This window comes from Diceros bicornis, chromosome 4, assembly GCF_020826845.1.
Source record: "Diceros bicornis minor isolate mBicDic1 chromosome 4, mDicBic1.mat.cur, whole genome shotgun sequence".
In the NCBI taxonomy this organism is placed as follows: Eukaryota; Metazoa; Chordata; class Mammalia; order Perissodactyla; family Rhinocerotidae; genus Diceros; species Diceros bicornis.
In genome coordinates, this window is record NC_080743.1 from 58,884,687 (window position 1) to 58,894,494 (window position 9,808).

Sequence of the window (9,808 nt, forward strand, 5' to 3'; positions counted from 1 at the left end):
AAGCAAATCTGTATTTGCCCTATATGAAAATGGGTCTTTCTGGAGAGGAAACGAGGTAATGACGCAAGAGGGTTGGCGGGTGACGTCATACTGGGGGAGGGGCTTAGTCCAACACGCGCTAATTTATTGTGAAACAGGTTTTATAACTGGAGAGGTCGCTGCGGTTCGGCCCTTTAAGCCCAGGGAGAACGCTGACATCCCTTTTCTAACCTCAGCCTCCCCTCCAAAAGTTTTTGAAGCGAGAGAGCCGGGATGACGTAGGTGACATCAATAGAATAGGTTAAAAAGCGGCTTTGAAGCCACCCCTGGACAAGATTACCTAGTTTTATCCAGAGTCCAGCTCCCAGGCAGGAGTTTGAGGGGCAGAAGTAATGAGTAGTGAAGTGAGGTCCCTTCCCTGAACTCCCAGGTCTGCCTCTGCCCACAGCAGCTGACACCCAGTCCCATTGACTAAGTAGAGTTGTCTGTGGCTTTGCCATCGTGCATTTTTATGAGCTTGTCAAAACAGCCTGCAACCCATTACTACCTCCATTTTAGGAGCTATAGAGTCATGTAAGAGAAAAAGTGAGGTGGAAAGACCTACTTTGGGAGAAACCATTAATTCCCTGAATATTGAAAAGATAGCAGAGAAGCTAAGGAAAGAACGGTCAACGGTCAGATGCAAAAAGAACAGACTTCAGGAAGGTCCCTTTTTTTTTTTAAGCAACTTTGAAAGCACTGTGCTCAGAAGGTAACACAGTGGAGTTTTAATCCCACTTTGACACTGTACAGGAATGTGACCTTCAGCAAGTCACTCAGTTCATGGGTGCTAATGCCCACCTCACCGGGTTGCAGTAAGAAGGAAATGAGGAAAAGAGATGCTCAAGTATGATAAAAATACTTTGTAAATTCTCAAGTATCAGCCAAACGTGGAGTTGTTATTTATTCTGAGCACTTTGTGAGTTTAGAGCTTATGATTCAACACAGCATCAGATTTTCCAGCTCACCTTGAATAAGCATTTATTTGGGACTCCAAGGAAAGCCCAAATCCCCACTCTGCCAGCAGAGACTGAAAGGATTCCTGCACTCACATTCCTGCCTCCTGAGTCCCCACTGGGAAGGAGTCAGAACTTCCTCCCAGAGCCTCTTCCCTCACCTGACCCAGACCACATCCCTTCCCTGCCTCCCACCACTGGGATGGAGCTCCTGGAATTCCCAACCAGTGATCAGAATCACCCTAGCCTCTTCTCAGAAGCTCCCTCCTGCCTCACCTGAACCTCACTGTCCCTACTGCCCTCTCAAGGGGAGGCTTATTTTCCCCCAGCCGTCACACCTCAGCATAGACTTTGTGTCTGGCCTCCCCCCCCCCTCCATTTCCCATTCCAGACCATTACTCCCCTGCCCCTTGGAAAACTCTGGCCCCTCTAAGGCTCATACCACCTGGCTGAGCTACCCTATTCCCCTCTTCAGTGTTGACAGCCGCCAATCCTGGTGGTCATTCTCATTTACTCAGCGGCTGGCTCCTGGTCTTCTTTTCCATCCTGTTCCCATCATCATTCTCTGTGACTTCACTATCCACATGGTCAGCCTATCCAATGCCCTGACCACTCAGCAACTTGGCCTCCGATGTCCAAAGGTTTTTTCCTCCTCTTCTCCTCAGACACCAGCTCCCATGGACACACCCTGGACATCACCAGAAGCCATTCAACGTGCAAATTCACACACTCAACCACCCTAGCCTCCAAGGTCATTTGCTCAAATACTCCCCAGAGCAGTGCTTCCCTCCCAGGGCCACCACTAGCCCATGGAACTCTTTCTACTATATAACATCTGCTCTTCCTTCCTTCCACAACCAAAGGGAATCCATCAAATAAGTGGATACATGTGGAAAGCTTTTGTAAGCTGTACAGGGCTGCACCAATGTGAGGCACTATTTTTAGGGTAGAAGGGCCAGTCTGAAGGCTGGGGTGCCGCCGAGGGTGAGGCAGGAAAGGGGGGAGGAGCAGGATTGTCTGACAGGAGCAGAGACAACCCGGGAAGGGAGTGGCCAGATTTCTTGGGGATGCCAGACACAGCTGCTTCATGGAGGAGTCCAGAAGACGGTGCTTGAGGAAGCCCGTGTTGGCCTTAGTCAACAGAGACGTGCCCCCCAGAACTCAGGAACGCAATTACCCCTGAGAGTCACCCCTCACTAAAGGGGCAGACCATTTCAAGAGAGGTTTGCCTCACCAACCGAGAGGTCAGCTTGGAGGTCAAATCTAGGCCTGTCTGAAGGAAACCTGCTCACTGTATTAACACACCCAGAGACAGTCCAAGCCTGCAGGGTGCCCACTCATACAGCTCTGCAGAGCCTGGAAGAAGGAGGAGCTGGGCTCTGTCAGTGCCCCGCCAACCCTGCCCAGGTGGAGGGAGCCCGCAGGGGGTACCAAGGTCTACCCCTCCAAGGCAAGCCTGTCCCATAGTGGAACCAGATGCCATCCTGACTCAGTGACAACAACAATTACCCTTGCTTCAACCCCAGGCTTCTGATTCCAGTCTGTCTTCCCATGGTCGTTGCCCAGATGGCCCATGCATTCCCCTCTGCCAGTGCTCATAAATGTGAAGGTGGCTTGTGACTCAGTCCTCATGTGTTTAATGACCATTGCTTCAGGGGCAATGGAGCCTGGCAGATGAGGGATAGAACAGGGTGGAGTTTGTAAGGAAGTGGTACAATAGGGAAAGAGAGGAGGGAGAGTTAGTCTTTGAGGAGGTGATGGGAGAGAAGTCCATTCATTCATTCATTCATTCATTCAACATGTATTCAGATGTCTAAAATGTGCCAGGTACTGCTAGAGACGCTAGAACAGCGCGTAAACAGAGCAGAACAGAGCCTGCTCTCAAGGAGCATTCATTCTCATGGGAGACAGGCAATTACCAGACAGCTTAAAAATGGAGCTTGAGACAGGGCCAGTCTTCCTCAGCAAAAAGAGGAGGATGGGCATGGATGTTAGCTCAGGGCTGATCTTCCTCACAAAAAAATAAATAAATAAAATTAAAAATTAAAAAAAAAATGGAGCATGAGAGACTTAACCCCAAAATTGGAGAGGGAAAATTGATATAAATTAACACTTGCAAGATGCTCTGATTATAAGCTGGAAATGGCTCTAACTATGCAAACTCATGTTGTTCCCTCTGCCTGAAACACTCTTCCCATCTTTTTTCTGTGAAACAAACTCTGACTTGCACTTCAACACTTAGCTTGTCCTGCCTCCTCCAGTGAGCCTTCCCTGCCCCCGCCCCATCTGCCTTAGATAGCTGTTTCCTGTGCTCCTGATACACCCAGACTCCCCCACATCACAGCATCTCCAGACACTATAATGATCAATTTACTCATGTCTCTCCCCCAGAGAGCTAATAGTTACTATTACGGAGCATTTCCAATGTGCTGGACCTTTTCCCAATCATATGACATAAACACTATTATCTCTACTTAAGGATGAGACTACTGAGTCTCTTTATAATGAAGAGATTTGCCCAGGAATTTACCAAATAGATTAGCGTACATGTGTCCCCACCATGGGGGCCCACTCCAGGGAGAAGGGGCAAAAAACTTCTTCCAAGCAAACAACTGAAGAGTCACAGACTTAGGGTCCCACTCCTCTCATGACACCCCTCCCCCAAATTCTTTAAGTGCCCAGTGAGGGTGCAGCCAGAGAAAACATGAGGTCCCGGCCAGCTCTGACTTGGCAGGATTCTCTAGCTTTAAGAAAGGCTGCAGGCAGACACCCCTGTAGGTGAGAGACTGCTTGCTAGAGGTGGTGCCACGGGGGCATCCAACCTCTCACCAACCAGTGCGCCCCCTCCAACAGACCAATTTGGACTGTTGGGTTCTCCTGTTCAGTCCTTGGTCTACAAATTATCTCCATCATTATGAGGTAGACATAGTACCTTGGTTTTTATGGCTGAGGAGACGAAGGCCCCATTCAATGAGCATAGCCAAGATAAAACTTGGGCAATCTGTAAATTAATATCGACTCATATAAAGACGTGCCTCTAGCATTCAAAGAGCATTTGCTATAGTCTGTAAATACTTTTAACTTCATATTCTTGGTTTATCACATCCATAATGTAGGCAAAGCAAGGATCCTCCCTTCAAAAGAAACAGGCTCCAAAAATTTAACTAATGTCCCCAAGGATGGTGGCTACACCAAAATCTAGAATACAGTGAGAGAACAGAGATTTTCTCAAAACAAAGATTCATAATTTAGAGAAATATTTTTGTTTTTCTGTTAGCTAATTTTGTAGTGAATGTAAACTTTGGAGCTGGGAATTAACCCCACTTCAACTACTTTTAAAGAGGGACTGGTTTCATTTTACTGTTTTTCAACAATCTTGGTGTAAAGGTTGATGTTTATTTTCCAAAGCAGATTGAGAGACTTGTCTCAAAGTCAGGAGCTATAAGTGGTGAAGCCAGGTCTGTGTGGCTCCCAAGCCAGCCTCCCGGACATGCAGGCCCTGCCTCCGCAGGCAGGGGTGGCCCCTTCCCTGTGCTTCCCTGTGCTTCTCCCCCCAGTACTGTTCTCACACTTCTCGGCCCCGTGGCTTAGCGGTTAAGTGTGCGCGCTCTGCTACTGGCGGCCCAGGTTCTGATCCCAGGCGCGCACCCATGCACCGCTTCTCCGGCCATGCTGAGGCCGCATCCCACATACAGCAACTAGAAGGATGTGCACCTATGACATACAACTATCTACTGGGGCTTTGGGGAAAAAAAAGGAGGAGGATTGGCAATAGATGTTAGCTCAGAGCTGGTCTTCCTCAGCAAAAAGAGGAGGATTAGCACAGATGTTAGCTCAGGGCTGATCTTCCTCACAAAAAAAATAAATATTTAAAATAACATAAAATAAATAAAATAAATAAAAATAACAAGGCTGCTGGAAAGCAAATCAAGTGGTACCAGCCCAGGGGCCAGGCGCAGGGTAATGCTACGTAAATGACTGATGAATGAATGAATAAGCGAATGAATGGGGGCTCTTTGGGGGAGAGTTGGGAGGCCAGGACTTCATTCCTAGGCTAGAAGAGCACTTTGTGGGTATCCTCAAGGCTGAGACTTCATATCCAGTTGCTCAGGTTCCTGGGGCAGCTTCTGGAGGCCCCTCCCTCCCTCCCATCCCAGTCCTCGACAGGTCCAGCCTCCTGTCCCTCCTGCTGCTGCCCTCCTGTGGCCACTGCCAGACATCTCTGCAGAAGGAGCCCTGAGTGAAGTCACTGCTCAGAGACAGCAGGAGGAAGAACCTGTCTTGTAGCAAGCAGCTCTTCCAGACCTCACCTCAGAGCCTAAATTCCAAGCTTGGAGAGCCAGCCAGAGGAGGAGAGGGGAGGGAGGAAGAACAGGTGGACTCGGTCAGAGGTCAGCAGTTCTGGGCTCTGGTTTCCACTCTGTCCCTAGCAAGCTTTGTGACCTTGGACAAGTCGCTTCCCTCTCTGGGCCTCAGTTTCCACCTCTGAACAAGAGAAGAGATGGGACTGATGCTTATGAAGGGCCCTTTCAAAGCTGGCCTTTTCCTACCACAAGCTGGGGCCAATAAGGTGGCAAGTTATGGCCAGGGAGGCAATTCCTCCAGGGCCAGGTGCCCAGGTAGCTGAAGTGGCGGGCACACAGGCCCAGGGAGGAGGAGTTGGCTCAGGAGAGCCACAGACTGGAGCTCAGAGGTTGCTTCCAACCTCCAGGTCAGCTTGGGGTGGGGAGGCGGGGTGGGGGTTGGCGAACAGTGGTCCTGGACCATTCAGATGCCCACTGGTGTCCTAAGGTCTGCCTGGGGGCCAGTCCTCCCCCATGTCACTATCCAGCTATGATGGGACCTTAGGCAAGTCACCTCATCTCTCTATCTGTTTCTTCATCTGTAAAACAGAGATAGTTATGGTCTTACCTTCTTCAAGGTATACTTCTCAGTGAGATAAGAGGTATAGAAGAGCTCTGAAAAGTTCGTGGCCCACGTAGGTGAGAGGGGTGGCGTACTTCATTGCAGGCCTCATGCCACTGTTTCTGCACTGGCCCCTCCCTGCAAAGCTGCCTCTGCGAGGGCCCAAGGCCACATTCCAGATGAGCACAAGCATTTATGGTGGGTCTGTTGGGCAACTGACCTTCCAAAGGGGGCTGCTAACACTTTCCTCTCCATAGCATAGCATGTAGCTTCAGGTTTCTGCCTGTCCTGCCCCAGCCAGATGACCTGGCCCTGTGACTCTGCAAACAGTCTCAGTGATGATCAGTGGACAAGTCACTCCCCTCTGCTGGGTGCCTCCCCTCAGGCTTAGTAAAGGTAAGTGTCCGATGCTGGTAAGAATTTCTCCAAAGGGGCCCTGCCCTGGGGAGGAATTGGGAGTGGAGGGGACACAAGGACTGGGAGGTGGGGACATACAAGTTGGTGGAGCAGAGAGGTGATCTGCTGGGAGGCTGGCTCTATCCCTGGGCCCATATCCTGCAAAATCAAGCCCAATGCCTTCCCTCCCCCTGCCCCCACCCCCCACAAAACCAGCTTTGGCCTTTCCCCCTTCTCTCCCAGCATTGCTTGAGGATGCAGTCATCCACCTGTCACAAGGCTGAGATGCTGAGTGTGTCCTTGACTCCTCCCTCTCCCCTGTCCTTGTCCCACCCAAGGCCAGGTCATTCTAATTCACTGCTCCAAATGTCATCTCTCTGCTGGGCTGTTGGCTGATACCTCCTAACCACCTCCAATGTCACATCTCTCCATTCCCTCCTTCTGGCTGCCAGCTACACTGCACCCACATGTATCTTCCCTCACACAGGTACCTCCGTGCCCCTCAAATGCCTCCAGTGGCACCCCTCCCATTTCCTATCGTAAAGGTCCCCCCAGACTTGCACGCAGGCCTGTGGGAGCATTTGCTCCCTCGTGAACACGAACTTAAACATCTGGTCACAAGCCTATTCCACCCCCAATCGGGCCTCACCTTTGTCCAGCCTGAAATCCCCTCCCTCATCACTGAAATCCTATTATCTTTCAAGGTCCAGCTCAAAGGCCAGCCCTCCTTCCTCTTCATCCCTTTGGCTAACTCCTCCCTGGCACCATTAGGAGAGTACTTTTAAAATTCTGCTTTGTGTTAAACTAATCCAATTAGCCTCAGGGGCAAGGATCGGGATGCCCCCAGCACTGAGTGCAGCATTGGGACTTGAATGCTAGTTAGCATCTTTTCCCTGCCAGCTCCTGCTACATGGTTTGGGAACCAACACCCTCTCTCCTCCCATATTAGTAGCTCACTGAGGCCCCAGTTTCTCCTTAGAGATTAAGTAAAATGAAAATAACTACTATTTTAGACAGTACTCTACAGTTTGAAAACGCTTTTCATTTATCTTACAGTGACTCATTTCATTCTCAAAACAACCTAGGAGGGGCGGGGGGTGTCTACAGTCTCCACTTTAATGAAGAGAAAGCTGAGCCCTACAGCGAGGAGGGACATCTTGCCGAGGCCCACAGATGGGCAGGGGTGGAGACCTGAGACTGGGTTTTCTGACTCAAAGCTTGCCCAGGCCAAAGGTCTAGTTAGAAGAGACCTGCGCTGGGCCTCCATCTGGCCCAGGATAAAAACAGGTGAGTGGGGAGGGGACTGCTTTTGTTCTCCGTGGGCAGGGCCTATTCTGGAAGCCAAGGGCTACCAAGAGAGGTGCAGAACCTTAAGGGAAGGCCCGCAAGGGAAGGGATAGGGAGCGCAGACAACTCAACAAGAATTGGTTAACACAGGGCTTCTTTGGCTCAGGTGGCTGAGTGGTCAAATGGCAGAGGAGGGACTTTTGTCTGGGTTTTGGGCAAGAGCCCCCAGCCCCTCCCTGCAGCATCCCTACTAGACCAGCTGTCAGCATGAAAAGTGTGAAGGGACCAGGAACACCTGTGACCCAGAACAGGACTGGATGAGGAGATGTTCCTGCATCAGGGTGGCCCTTGGAGGTTTCCATGGCAACAGCTGGCCAGTCCAGCATCTGTCCTTGGGCCCAGCAGAGGGGGCCTGGGAGCGGTTCTCAAAAAGAACACATGCCTCCCACCCTCAAGGAGCTTATGGGGGTGGTACACGCTTGAAGGTAACCCACCCCCACATGCTAACCACCACCCCCACCCCTCTGCACCCCAGGATGGGTGGGAGTGGACGGCAGGGGGGAAAGGCTGGGGCCTGGAGGACCTGGGGAGGCAAGGAGAGATGGGGGAACTCCTGGGGGAGGTCACAGATGGAGGGGCATTGCAGAGAGAAGGCCCAGCTGAGGGCATTGGGGAGAGGGCAGCTGGAGGTGCCTGGGAAAGGGGGCGGACTGAAGAATGAGGGGCAGGGCTGGGAGGGAGGAATGGCAGACTGGGGAACAGCTGGGAAATGAGTTTTGGGGACTGGCCAAAGGAAGCAGAATATTTCCATTTGAGAGAGGAAGGGCCACGAGGGCCACCCCCAAATCCACTGCTTCCTCCAAGGCACCCTCAGGAGGAGGCCTAGGACCCTGGGAGGGAGCTCCCAGAAGAAAGGGCAGAAAAGCCAAGTGCTTGAAATACCAAGTGCTTACACTGGAAGGGCCCAGACCAGACCCCAGGAGGCCAGGCAGGGATGCTGGCAGAGTCCAGTGGGTCTACCCACAGGCTTCCCCCTGCCCCTGTCTGGCCAGGAGCTGTCCCCAAGCCCTGGGGGAAGGAGGGAGTGTTGTCCCCCAGCTCTAGCCCCCCTTGGCTCATCTCCACATGCTGATCCTATGATCTGGGACCTGGGGTTCCCCGTCTACCAGTGCTGCTGTGGGTGTGATGGAGAGAATGAGATGGGCGTGAGGATCACCTGCCAAGGGCACCCCAGAGAGGCTAATCCAAGTGGTCAATGTTCCCGGTGCCCTGGGCCTCCCCAACATACCCCTCAGGTTCATGGCTCTCCCTTTCTCCCTATTCAGCAGTTTCAAAAACCTCCAACTCAGTATATCTACTTCCTGAGTGGGTGAGGAAGAGGAGGGGGCTTGGGGGAACTTCTTAGCCTCCCTGAGAGTTCGTTATGCAAACGAAGGAAATGGGCCTAGAAATGAAACTGAGCAGCCCCAAGCGGCCCAAGTGAGAGTCAACACCCTCTGGGAACCCAGGGAGGCCAGTTTGTGTCCCCTCCCCTAGGACACTGAATCCTGCCTATCTTCTAGTCTGAATCTCTCCTGGAAACCCAAGTTTACCAGTCAGGTGCTCAGGCAGCATCAATTTTAAGCACCAGCAGGGACGAGCAATGTGAACAGGCTAAACTAGGCCTCCTCCTGAGGGACGATGGTCACAGAGCCGAGAGGCCAAACCCAGGCCCTGGCCCTGGGCCAACCTGTGCTTGCTCCTCCCAGCCCCATCTCCAGAAATATAAGGCTCCTTTCCTAAACCGCCCTACAGCCCCTATCACTGACCCTCTGCCTGGGAGGAAAGTCGTCCTTAGGTCTAACTACAGTCCCTCCTGTTGCAGAAAGCAGGCTCCAGTGGACTGTAAGCTCCTCAAGTCGTCCCTGTATCCCCAGTGCCTCACTGGTTCTGGGACACAATAGACTGGATAAAAGGTTTGCTGAAGGAGTGGTCTTTGTTCCATCCCCAGCCCGCCCTGCCCTATCCCACCAGACACCTGATAAATGAGCTAACACGTAGAGCTCTCGAACAGTGGCTGGCACGTCAGTCCTAGTGTTACATAAGCACTTGCTAAATAATACAGAAATCGATCACAGCCCCCTTGTGGAGCCTGCAGTCCCTCCCCCCTTCAGTGACAATGCTCCTCTGACCTGGCCCAAAATGACACCGTCATTCTGCCCCGGCACTCTGCCCCGACACCCGCACTCCCACTCGCTGGGGGATTT